Source organism: Talpa occidentalis, unplaced genomic scaffold, assembly GCF_014898055.3.
Source record: "Talpa occidentalis isolate TD23 unplaced genomic scaffold, MPIMG_talOcc4v2.1 talOcc4.18, whole genome shotgun sequence".
NCBI classification, from domain to species: Eukaryota; Metazoa; Chordata; class Mammalia; order Eulipotyphla; family Talpidae; genus Talpa; species Talpa occidentalis.
This window is the reverse complement of record NW_023601851.1, coordinates 179,404-190,804: the sequence shown is the minus strand read 5'-3', so window position 1 is coordinate 190,804 and position 11,401 is coordinate 179,404. Positions and strand designations below refer to the sequence as shown.

The 11,401-nt window shown below is 44.8% G+C and overlaps 1 long non-coding RNA gene across 1 annotated transcript; it reads left to right on the top strand.

Annotated features, from left to right (window-relative positions):
- Positions 1 to 1,006: 1,006 nt before the first annotated feature.
- On the top strand, positions 1,007 to 11,395 carry LOC119250753 (uncharacterized). Its single transcript, XR_005126427.2, has 4 exons — positions 1,007 to 1,788; positions 4,139 to 4,199; positions 5,683 to 5,733; positions 11,341 to 11,395. It is a non-coding gene; the product is annotated as an uncharacterized LOC119250753 (long non-coding RNA).
- The last annotated feature ends 6 nt before the right edge of the window (positions 11,396 to 11,401 follow it).

The following is an 11,401-nucleotide window of genomic DNA, read 5'->3' as shown; positions in this document are numbered from 1 at the left end:
TAAATGGCAAAACAAACTTAGAGCTTGCAATTTGGGGGTTGGGGGCACTAGGGAGACCGTTAGTGTGCATGCTAAGAAGGAAATCATATGTAGTTTAAAAAAAATAAGCAACATTCTGAAAGATGATGAAAACTTTGGTTGTTTTGTTTATTGGTGTGTTTTTCTTTTTAACAATCAAAATATAAAAATTTCTGAGGTGTTTTATATGGAAAAGAGTATGGATTACTTCATTTCCCCCCCCCCCAAAGATTTATTTATTTATTTATTTATACAAGCACTGGGTACAGTCAGAAGCGCGGGAAAGTGAGAGAATTCACCAGAGCCAGAGCGGGGAGCAGAGCAGGCAGAAGGACCGAAGTACACTGCTGAGGGGAGCAGCGGGCAGCAGGAGAGGTCTGCGCGCCATGTGGGACCCTCCTCTGGTGGCCGGGGATTGAACCGGCGCTAGAGAGGCTGCGGGCAGCTTCGCAACGCAGCACTCAACCAGAAGTTATATTTTTTGGGCATGCATGTGTATAGTGGTAAAATCAAAACTAAGGAACGTAGAAGAGTATGAAAACATAAAAAAACTATATACATATATATAAACAGACATATATAATGAAGTTACATACACAGATATACACGTTTGTGCGTGTGAGAGAAAGAGGGACAGTGGGGAGAAACTGGTGGTCTGTGAGGTTCGTCTAATCACAGAGGTTTTCGGTAACAGAGGAAATGAGCAGCTTTTATTTAATTCAGCAGGTTGGGGCAAGCAGAAGCAATGCTGGGTTTCCTGGTCTGAACGAAGGTCCTTCAGAAACTGGGAAGACGGGTACATTTGGGAAAAGAAAAAGAACTACGGGAGTTAAGATACGTGTGTGAAACTGTTGTAGAGCAACCCCGATACAAAAACTAAAAGTCAAATGCGTGCTTGTGCGCGGTTAACGGGAGAAATTGTTGTGGGCTGGGGATCTGTGAAGAGACGCATTTTCACCGCGTCATTCACCGTTTGTTTCCTCATCATGTGGCGCGGAAGCGTCCGTAGTACTATGGAAATACTCTCCTCCAGGACACCGGAGGAGGTTGGCGTTTGTTAAGCATTTCACGGCGGCCAGGATCCGGCCGCTTACCCTTAGCTGCGTCAGTCAACTGTCCGCCCAATCTGCCAACCGTTCGTTAACCTCCGAGTCAGAACATTCTACAAAGCGGCCACCGTAGCTGGGATCATGCGTCTCTCAATGTCAATGTTAAAGGTTTCACGGGGGGTTTTTTGGTGTAGTATTTAAGGCGGTAATTAGAAACAAGAAAATTTATGTAAGTTATAACTCTGGCTTCCGTGACAGGGAAGTAGAGTGCAAGAATTGAGAGGGTCGGAAAGGAAAAGGGACATGCTGGCTTTATGTTTAAGATCCTCGCAATTTCTGAAAGACGTGACGGTACAATATGTGTTTGTTCTTTCGGAGAATTGAAAGGTATTGCGGGATTACGCAGTAAATAAAGTTCTCGCGAATTCTGAGCGTAGGTACGGGATAGATAAGATCACGCGAGGTTATGACTAAACGAACGCGACTTTGCCAGGCAGTAGCAACGGTAGTTGGGGTTACAAGAGGAAGACGCACGACCTACGTGGTGACGTGAAGCAGTGCAAGCAGACATTTTACAACGGTGCCCCAGCTTTGTAGTTCTGGGGCTGTAGTTCCCTTTGGGAAGTGTAATAATAGCATAGTATAGATTTGCAGTGGGAGTCTCCGAGCTTCAAGCATGAGTCATGTGGCGGTGGAAAATGCGGTCGGGCTGGATCAGCAGGTGAGCCGAAATGCGATTTACGTGGACCCCTTTCTGGCTTTATGTGGCTGTGGCGCATTGCTAACTTGCTGCTTTAATTTCCTTTACTCTGGTTCGCTGTGGGTGGGACAATGGGTGGACGGGTAAAGAAACTGAACAAAATCACATGCATACTGTACAAAACAGCCAGGGCATAAAATATATGTTAATTACAGCTGTTACCTGGGCATGGCTCCGAGTCCGCCTGAGATATTGTCGACCGGGCGTAATGGCCGCTATTGTGTGTTCACGCGGTCTCAAAGACCCTCATGTGCGACCCTAGCTGATTAGCGATGGGATGGAGGCCCGCGAAATGAGACAACTCTTTTTGGTGTGCTTTTTTTTTTTTTTAACACTTTCTATCTAAACGGAGACCTATTTTTGTGTCACTAAACTGTTACCATGGGGTGGGGAGACAGCACTGCGCTGTTTCTGGTAATGGCGGGAGCTTCCTTTGTTTCCGCTTTCTTGAAGTGCGACGCTGAGGCTCCCTAACGGAATATTCTTGCGTACTTATACTGAATGGACTAGTGATCATAAAGCATAACGAAACAGTTTTCTTGTTCTTGTTTTCACCTCGGAATTTGGTAGCGAGGTTTTGCGTACTACTACACCGTATTTCCGGAGTGGAAAGTTTTGTGACGCAGACGGACCGGAAAGGGCTATTCTGAAGGGGGAGGGAAGAATGGCCTTCAGGAGCCTTCCTTGACTGATGAAGACATAATGGAAGTTGAACGCTCAGGGCAAGACATCTGTGAAGTTAGATATTTGCAACTGCCCTTATACTCTTTTTACTTAGTTTACACTAACTGAATGGCGGTTTTGCGTTTGTGCGGTACTACTATGTTCTTTATGTCGATTAAGTTATACGTTTTCACTCCTGTATACTCAGGAAAATTACTGAACAAGTAAATTAACTGGAAACTTTGTTTTCCGCTTGATGGCAAAATCCTTGAAGTAGATCAAAACCAGGACTGTTTAAACGCTTACTTTCGTACGTTCCCACTGCGGTGAAAATGCGTGATCTAAACAAAATCACTTTATTTTCCGTGGCATAAACGTTACTGACGTTTTTCCCCCAGAGACCCTTTTAGTTTCTCTAAGGGCACACAATTTGTGATACACTCCATAACTCTTTTCCACAAAACAATTGATAACTTTCTCAATTGAAAAAAAACGTTAGTAACACTAACTGTATTGTTTCTAGCTTCTGATGGTCTGTGTTACAGGCTTCAGGGATTTGAATGTCTTTCTCTGGTGTTGAGGGTATTTTTCCAATAATACTCTTAAATCCCGCCATTTTCTAAGACTTGATATCTTAAAAAGAGCATACAGAAGGGAACATCTGGATTACAATCATTAGCATTTATAAACTACGGTAACGTTAAACTCTTGACAAACTACTCTTTAGGACACTATGATTTTAGGGGAAGGCAAATTTGATCTGAAAAAGTTGTGATAACAGACAGCAATATCTTAATGCATAATTTCGTGTAATAGCCTTAATTTTTATGCGCTGTGTTTATAAATACAGTATAGCAAATATGTGAACATGTGACAACATACCTCTTTAGTCCTTTGTGCTCCATATGATTTATTTCTGCATTTATTTCTACTACATCTGATTACTTTTGCTTAGTTACCACAAAATGCAATAAGGTGAAATAGTCTTTTCTAAAGTGTTGAAGTCAGTGTGAAAAATGACAGTGAAGTAATGGGTATTAAAGAGTCCTCTTTTAAAAGTATTCAATGTAAACTGTGCCACTTAGACTTGGTAACCGCTGATCTCAAAATTTGTCCCTTTTAGACCAGTTTCTAAAAGAGATAGCTGCATACTGCCTTCACCCTGTTGGAAACATTAAAAAATGAGTACAGTGATAATGGAAAGCATCACTATCACTGCATAATAGGTGGTACCTGTGTTGCTGATTAGGAATTTAACTGCACTCAATGCCCATTTATGGGATAATGCAATAAATAAATCTCTAAGTTGTCCCTTTTCAGGAAGATCTTTTACATTTAGAAAACCTAAATAAATCGATGAGAAATTGAGTTTACTATTTACTTTGATGGTTGACTTTCTTTTGCTATGTAAATGTGTACAGGGGAAACCTATTGTAAATATATTTCAACATTAGGTATTCTGGTGCACTTGGCATCTGGGTCTTTCGCATTTGTCATACTTTGGACTTAGAAGTCTGAATGCTGTAAGGCAGACTGTTTAGTGGAATCTATCAATTTTTGTACAATAGGACAAGACTTTTATTTGTCTTTTGTAGAGCTATCTATGTTTGTATCAACACGTGAGTTACTAATATTTGTCTTTTCCCAGTTTGCTGGTCTAGACCTGAACTCCTCCGATAATCAGAGTGGAGGAGGAAGTACAGCAAGCAGTAAGTTAAATATTTTTTTTTTAATGATGTATTTTATTTATTTTTTTTTTTAAAGATTTGTTTATTTATCTATACAAGCACTGGGTACAGTCAGAAGCGTGGGAGGGTGAGAGAATTCACCAGAGCCAGAGCTGGGAGCAGAGCAGGCAGAAGGACCGAGGTACACTGCTGAGGGGAGCAGCGGGCGGCAGGATAGGCCTGCGCGCCATGTGGGACCCTCCTCCGGTGGCCGGGGAGCAGCCGGGGATCGAACCGGCGCTACAGAGACTGCGGGCAGCTTCGCAACCCAGCGTTCAACCGCTGCGCCACCGGGGAGGCCCGACATACAGTCTATGTAACATTTAGGGGAAATAAATTCTGTCTGGTATGAATTCTGGCCATGTCTGTAAGGAGTAGAACTATATCCATTCCTGTTGTAAATTAACCTGAGCTATAATAAGCCTAACAGATAAACCTGTGCTTTACTGTGCTATATCTATTCTTTTCCATGAAAGACTTCATACATAAAAGTTATTTTACATTGGGATTTGGGTGGGAATTGATTGGCTTGTCGGTAAAGTCATGTCGTGTTTTTTCTTTTTTTAAGGTATATTTATACAATAGCTGGGGTACAGGCCAGAGGCATGGGAGGGTGAGAGTATTCACCAGAGAAAGAGCGGGGAGCAGAACAGGCAGACACACCGAAAGCACTGCTGAGGGGAGCAGCAGACAAGACGGCAAGGTCTGCCACGCCATGTGGGTATCTCCCTGGCCGGCCACAAATCGAACCTGTGCTGCAGAGGCTGCAGACAGCTCCACAGCCGCTACACCACCGGAGAGGCCCCCTTTTATGTTTTTCAACAAAAATGTATCATGACTTTTGCAACAAGCCAGTAGAATTTAAAATGTCAGCCATGGGTCCCCCAAATACGCCCCCTACCCTCAGCGGCCTTGGGGTTAAATCATTCCCAGGACTATCACCATTAGGGCCTGAGTTCGATCCCTAGACAGGGAGCTGACCCACATGGCACAGGAGACCTCTCATGTCCACTCTGTTGCTGGGGAATCTGCTCACAACCCCTACAGCTCTGGCATATATCCCAGTTCTGCTATGCAAAATAAATAAAAATTATATGGCTTACAATTATTTACATTTATTTTAACTTCTTGCACAGCAGAACTGGGAATAGGCCAGAGGTGCTGGGTGTGTGAAAAAATTCCACAGAGACAGTGTGGGGAGCAGAGGAGGCTGATTTAGTGAAACACACTGCTAAGGGGAGTAATGGACAAGACAGGAAAGGTCAGCTGTGCCAGATGGGTTAGCCTCTTGGCCTTGGATCAAACTCAGGCCCTAACCCTAGCAAGTGATAGTGCTGCCATTTAGTGCTGGTCACTGGAGGGGCCCCAAGAAGAGAGGCTTTACATTTTTTTTTTTCCTTAGAGCAATATAATTGAAATTTTGGGGCAATGTGATAGGCCTTTAATTTCATGTTTTGTTTTTTAGAAGGGCGTTATATACCTCCTCATTTACGGAACAAAGAAGCTTCTTCCAAAGGTAGGTGGTAATGGCATTTGATATCAACTCTCTGTTTTTCCTTCTGTATAGAAATATCCATAGAATAAGTATACATATTTTCTCTAGGTTTTTTTTTTTTTAACTTTTATTTATTTAATTTTAAAAGATATATTTATTTATTTATACAAGCACTGGGTACAGTCAGAAGCGCGGGAGGGCTAAAGAATTCACCAGAGCCAGAGCGGGGAGCAGAGCAGGCAGAAGGACCGAAGCACACTACTGAGGGGAGCAGCGGGCAGCAGGAGAGGTCTGCACGCCATGTGGGACCCTCCTCCGGTGGCCAGGGAGCAGCCGGGGATCGAACCAGCACTGCAGAGGCTATGGGCAGCTTCGCAACCCAGCGGTCAACCGCTGCGCCACCAGGGTTTCTCTAGTTTTTAAGAGCTTTAGGTTTCCTGACTTAGTGAAAGTTCTTATAATTTTTTTTTTTTTTATAGAGGCATGTTTTGTTTGTTTTGTTTATACATGCAACTGGGTACAGTTAGAAGCGCGGGGAGGGTGAGAGAATTTACCAGAGCCAGAGCGAGGAGCAGAGCAGGCGGAAGGGGAGCAGCGGACAGCAGGAGAGGTCTGCGCGCCATGTGGGACCTCCTCCGGTGGCAGGGGAGCAGCCGGGCATCGAACCGGCGCCGCAGAGGCCGCGGGCAGCTTCGCAACCCAGCGCTCAACTGCTGTGCCACCGGGGAGGTCCAGTTCTTATAATTTCTTAATGTGTGAATTTCTTTTTCACTGTAGCCTCAAAGTAGTAAAGTGTCACGGGTATAATCTTGCCGATACAGTGCTTTGTTTGTTTATAAACATTTATAATACAGCTTACTTTAAAATAGTGATGCGTTTATCCATGGGAATCCTTGTCAGTAAAACAGGCTTCATGACAAAGTCCTGCATAAGTGTTGTCTTGAAATAAATTGGGGTATTGCAGAAGAATTAACAAATTGCAAGGTTATGGTTTTGGTCACATTAGTAGTTTGGAGCAGTTGGTTTCAGGTCTTTGTTGAAACTTCGTTGGAAAGATTTGGTCTGACATGGAGTAAAGCATCTGATTTTTAGTATTTCTAATGTAGATAGATTATTAGGAATATATTATTGGCATAATGTAAGAGTTGTAGCTTCAATATAAATAGAAATTTTCAAGAGAATGCAAATTCAGGAAAGTCATTTAAAGCCAAAAGGAATGAACATGGTGGAGGAAAAAAGGAAAGGGGGGGATTTTGAAAAGGTAGGAATGGAACTTTCATAACTAGGTAGTATACCTCTGTGTGTTCTGTAACGGTTTCCAACATTAAACATGTATTTATCCCCTAGCTCACTTTGCCAACAATAGCATTTTTTTCCCTGAGTGAGTACAGAATTTCTTTCGTTACTGTTATTTCTCAGTGTATATGCATGTGCACATATATCCATGGTATATTAAATATTTTTTTAAGATTTATTTATTTATGCATGTAAGAACTGGGGTACAGGCCAGAGGTGTGGGAGGTGAGAGGATTCACCAGAGACAGAGTGGGGAACAGAACAGGCAGATTGACCGAAATACACTGCTGAGGGGAGCAATGGGTGATCCAGGAGAGGTTTGCTGTGCCATGTGGGTATAGCTCCCTGGCTGGAAATCGAATTTGCGCTGCAGTGGGTGCAAACATCTTTATAGCACTGTTCTTAACCACTTGTGCCAGCAGGGAGGTCCAATGTTAAGTACTTTCAAAAGCCATCAGGAGATCATAGGAATCTAAGAAGTGGAAGAGAACTTAAAAATTTGAATAATGTTTCTGACTAGTAAATAGTAAAGGCCACTGGTCAAGCTAATACGGAGCTGTAAAGCAGGGGGCAAGTAAACTTATTAACTTAGAAACTTTTTTTTTAAGATTTATTTATTTATTTATACACGCACTGGGTACTGTCAGAAGCGCAGGAGGGTGAGAGGATTCACCAGAGACAGTGGGGGAACAGAACAGGCAGACTCAAGAAAGTAACACTGCTAAGGGAAGCAACAGGTGAGTCAGGAGAGGTCTGCTGCACCATTTGGGTTCCTCCCTGGCCAGGAGGGAATTGAACTCATGCAGCAGAGGGCTGCAAATCACTACATAGTGCAGTGTGCTTAACACCCTTGCACCACCAGGGAGGCCCCCTAATAGAAATTTTTTTTTTTTTTTCAAAGATTCATTTATTTATGCATAGAAGAACTGGAGTAAAGGCCAAAGGTGCAGAGGGTGAGAGGATTCACCAGAGACAGAGTGGGCAACAGAACAGGCAGACTGACGAAATACATTGCTGAGGGGAGCAGTGGGCAAGTCAGGAGAGGTCTGCTGCACCATGTGGGTTGCTCCCTGGATCAGTGCAATGCTTTAACGCCTTGCCCTGCCAGGGAGGCCCCCTAATGTAAATTCTTAAATACAAATATAGAGACATTTTTTTTTTTTTTATTTTTTTTTATTTTTTATAGAGGCATGTTTATTTATTTATTTATTTATTTATTTGCTTGTTTTGTTTATACATGCACTGGGTACAGTCAGAAGCGCGGGAGGGTGAGAGAATTCACCAGAGCCAGAGCAGGGAGCAGAGCAGGCAGAAGGACCGAAGTACACTGCTGAGGGGAGCAGCGGGGGCAGGAGAGGTCTGCGCGCCATGTGGACCCTCCTCTGGTGGCTAGGGAGCAGCCGGGGATTGAACCGGTGCCGCAGAGGCTGCGGGCAGGTTCGCAACCCAGCGCTCAACCGCTGCGCCACCGGGGAGGCCCTATAGAGACATTTTTGAGGACATCTTAGAAGCCAGACATCATTGAAGGGTTTTTTTGTTTTAACTACTATCACTTGATTTACTTTTTTTTTTTTTTTTAAAGATTGATTTATTATTATTTATGCAAGCACTGGGTACAGTCAGAAGCGCGGGAGGACTAAAGAATTCACCAGAGCCAGAGCGGGGAGCAGAGCAGGCAGAAGGACCGAAGTACATTGCCAAGGGGAGCAGTGGGCGGCAAGAGAGGTCTGCGTGCCATGTGGGACCCTCCTCCAGTGGCCAGGGAGCAGCCGGGGATCGAACCGGCGCTGCAGAGGTTGCGGGCAGCTTCGCAACCCAACGCTCAACCGCTGCGCCACCGGGGAGGCCCCACTTGATTTGCTTTCATGGATGTTAAGAACATCTAAAATTTATGTCATATTTTGGCCTCCGCAGTGGCTCAGTGGGTTGAGTACGGCGCTGTGAAGCTGTGCACAGGCTCTGCCTCTTGGGTTCAATTCCAGGCCAGCCAGGGAGATAACCACATGTCATGGCAGACCTCTCCTGTCGCACCTGCTGCTCCCCTCAGCATTGTCTTAAGTTTGTCTGCCTACTCTGCTTCCCACTCTGTCTCTGGCAAATCCTGCACCCTCCCATGCCTCTGCCCTGTACCCGAGTTCTTGTATAAATAAATATTTAAAAAATCAATAAAATTTATGTCATCTTATGATTCAGGTTGTCTTGCTGTATCAATAGGCTATCATGTAGCTTTCTTGAATTCAGTCCCTGTTCGCTATGTCACTTACTATATAGAACTCAATTGAGCTATTTCTATATATAAGGCTGCAATTAGGAGCTTTACTGTTAGAAATTTTGAAATAGTCCATCCTAATGATAGCTTTTCATGTCATTGTAGATTTATTGTTTATTTTCTGGGTTACTTCCTGAGATACATTGATTTTAAGCTAGGAATTTTCAAAATGTGTTCTTGTATGTGCAATATAAAGAATATATTTCAGGGCCTCCCCTGGTGGCGCAGTGGTTGAGCGCTGTACAGCTGTACAGCTCTTGTATACATAAATAAATAATTTTTTTTTAATTGTATAACGGTATTATACTTAAGTACAGGTTGTTGACCTCAGTACAATACTAGACCTTGGGCATACTTTACCTTTTTTTTTTTTTTTTTTTTTTAAATATTTATGAATTTATATTAGTGCAGGGGTACAGGGCAGAGGTGTGGGAGCATGAGAGAATTCACCAGAGACAAAGTAGGGAGCAGAACAGGCAGACAGACCAAAGATACTGCTGATGGGAGCAGCGGGCGAGACAGGAGAGGTATGCTGAGCCACGTGGGTTTCTCCTGTGGCCGGCCAGGAATCGAACCCGCAATGCGGAGGCTGCGGACAGCCTTATGGCTCTGCACTCAACCCACTGCATGCCACCAGGGAGGCCCGATTTATTTATGCATACAAGAACTGGAGTACAGGCCAGAGGTGCGGGATCGTGAGAGGACTCACCAGATACAGAGTGGGAAACAGGACAGGCAGACCAGCTGAAATACACTGCTGAGGGGAGCAGTGGGTGAGTCAGGAGAGATCTACTGCACCATGTGGGTCAGCCCCCTGGCCAGCGGATTGAACTCATGTTGCAGTGTCTGCAGATAGTTCATAAGTTGAGTCTTAACACCTTGTGCCATGGAGGAGGCCCTAATTTAATTTTTTTTTTTAAGATTTATTTGTTTGTTTGTTTATTTATACAAGCACTGGGTATAGTCAAAAGCGCGGGAGGGTGAGAGAATTCACCAGAGCCAGAGGAGGGAGCAGAGCAGGCAGGAGGACCGAAGTACACTGCTGAGGGGAGCAGCGGGGCGGAGGGGGCAGCGGGCGGCAGAGAGGTCTGTGTGCCATTTGGGACCTCCTTGGGTGGCCAGGGAGCAGCCGGAGATCAAACCAGTGCTGCAGAGGCTGCGGGCAGCCTCGCAACCCGGCGCTCAACCACTGGGCCACTGGGGCGGGGGCACCCCCTAACTTAATTTTTTTTTTTTTTTTTATAGAGGCATGTTTTATTTATTTGTTTGTTTGTTCGTTTTGTTTTGTTTATACATGCACTGGGGACAGTCAGAAGCGCGGGAGGGTGAGAGAATTTCACCAGAGCCAGAGCGAGGAGCAGAGCAGGCAGAAGGACCAAAGTACACTGCTGAGGGGAGCAGCGGGCGGCAGGAGAGGTCTGCGCGCCATGTGGGACCCTCCGGTGGCGGGGAGCAGCCGGGAATCGAACCGGCACTGCAGAGGCTGCGGGCAGCTTCGCACCCAGCGCTCAACCGCTGCGCCACCGGGGAGGCCCCCTAACTTAATTTTTTAAGGTAATACTTTCTTAGCGGAAAAGATGATAGAACTTGTTTGATAGCAGACAATTATCAGGGCCTCCCTGGTGGTGCAGCAGTTGAGCGCTGGGTTGTGAAGCTGCCCGCAGCCTGTGTGGCGCCAGTTTGATCCCTGGTGGCACCCCGGCCACCGGAGGAGGGTCCCACATGGCGCGCAGACCTCTCCTGCCGCCCGCTGCTCCCCTCAGCAGTGTACTTCGGTCTTCTGCCTGCTCTGCTCCCCGCTCTGGCTCTGGTGAATTCTCTCACCCTCCCGTGCTTCTGACTGTACCCAGTGCTTGTATAAATAAAAAATTACAACTTTTTTTAAAAAAACATTATCCGGAAATTTAAATTCTCTTTCAAAGTATTGATAAAAAACTGTTTCACTGACCCTTGAGCTCTATAGTGATAAGATAATGGAAGGTTGTGTTTGTGAAGAGCTGTTTCTTTAAGAAGCCAGGAGTCATGCTAAAAGCATTGTCTACTTTCCCCTTTTTTTTTGGAAGGATTCCATGATAAGGACAGTTCGGGATGGAGTTCTAATAGAGATAAGGATGCATACAGTAG